Below are 1,672 nucleotides of genomic sequence, written 5' to 3'. Positions count from 1 at the left end.
AGTAAAACACAAGTTTCTTCTTATTTAAAGAGATAACAAGACTAGAAACCTATGAAGATTATTCACAGTTGCCAAGCTGATAAATGAGACTAAAGGGAAAATAGATCCTAAGCGTGGGAATCAATTGAGATTTTCTACTAAGACATTTGCTATAATTATAATGTCATCCTTGACAGATTGACTCTTTTATTTCTCATCTATAACCTATCTAATGTTTCCTTCAAAGATAAAACCACTAATTGAATTGTGCATTTTGTTTGGAAAATAAGTTTTTAGTAGCACAGGTTTATGTGGGCATTTATTTTACATGTGCGAATATATTATTTAGAAATTCTTCGTGATAATGATACTTTCACATTTCCTACTAGTTTGATATTTTACTAATATGTCAATATTTTAAATTTATACATATTTATATTATTTATTTTATAATATTATAAAATAAATATGTATATTTGCCTATTATTGTTTTATAAATCAAAGAGTTTACTACTTTTTTAAAATCAAATTGTTTATTTAATTTAATTTATTATCACTATCTTTTAATTTGCTATATGGAATGTATGTTCACCCAAGAGAGAAAGAGAAAGAGAGAGAGTTATGGAACAACAGAAACATCATGCTTCTAGAACACCAAGGACTTATGACTCTGGGTGAGTGAATGTACGCTCAGGGAAAATGGTGGAAACGCCTGATCTCATGCCTTCCTGCCTGAACCTAACAGGAGGCCGATTAGATGTGTGTGTTATCTGACAAATGTGTTTTCTGAACTCCAAGGTGTTCTTTCCATCTGGCGTCATTTAGGAATATCTCCTCTAATGGATACTAAAACCAGCCTGTTACAGGAAATAACCTTAGTTTTTGCATTTTCTGAAAAACAACTTTCCTTCCCCTTTACCCTAATTAACATGGAGGACCTGAAAGGTTCAGTGGGTCAATCCTGGTAGAGCCTCTCCAGCTCCCTCCTGACTCAGATCTCTGTGTCTCCAGTCATTCCACGCCTTTCAGGTGACTCCTTGCCAGAAGAAGCGTCACACGTGGTCACCTTGATGTGACTCCATGGACTCTGAACACCCAGAAGAGAGCATGAGCCCGAGGCATTTGGGGAATTCTACCCCCCGGTAAAGGACAGTTTCCTACTTGATCATGAGGAAGAGACCAATATTTGTAGCTTCAGAGAGGGATTTCTAAGATAGGCCAAGAACTGAGCAAGCTCTGAAATGTTTATTTAAAAACCTTGCAAAAACTCCTTAAAGCTACTCCAAGCTCTTTAGAAACGAAAGCTTTCTATTGCCTACTACTAACAGTTTGGCAATACTGTCCCTGGTTTCCTGATGAGGAGACTTTAGATTTTGAGCTTTGGGAACAAGTAGGACGAGTACTAAGAAGAAGGCGAGATCTAGAACAGCCTCAGCCCATTCGGGGCCTCACTTCCTGGAGCTTTGTCAGGACTGCCTTGACTCCTTTACACACACAATGCTTCCCCATCCCACTGGGAAACCCCATCAGTAATGCAGCTGCTTCCATTACCTTTGATACAGAGGAGACGAAGAAGGATCTTTCCCTCCTTCTAGGTGGAAAAATGCTCCTTCAGATTCCAAGAGACAGAAGAACCTCAGAAAGATACAAATGAAAAACATTTATAAAAGAAGGAGACTTCCCAAGCCTTTGT

At 37.7% G+C, this 1,672-nt stretch overlaps 1 pseudogene; it reads left to right on the top strand.

Annotated features, from left to right (window-relative positions):
• Positions 1–619: 619 nt before the first annotated feature.
• The window catches only part of LOC102501988 (nuclease-sensitive element-binding protein 1 pseudogene), a 12,684-nt pseudogene continuing 11,631 nt past the window's right edge, over positions 620–1,672 (top strand).

This window comes from Tupaia chinensis, unplaced genomic scaffold (assembly GCF_000334495.1).
Source record: "Tupaia chinensis unplaced genomic scaffold, TupChi_1.0 Scaffold000002_1, whole genome shotgun sequence".
Lineage (NCBI taxonomy): Eukaryota > Metazoa > Chordata > Mammalia > Scandentia > Tupaiidae > Tupaia > Tupaia belangeri.
This window is presented reverse-complemented; position numbering and strand designations above follow the sequence as displayed.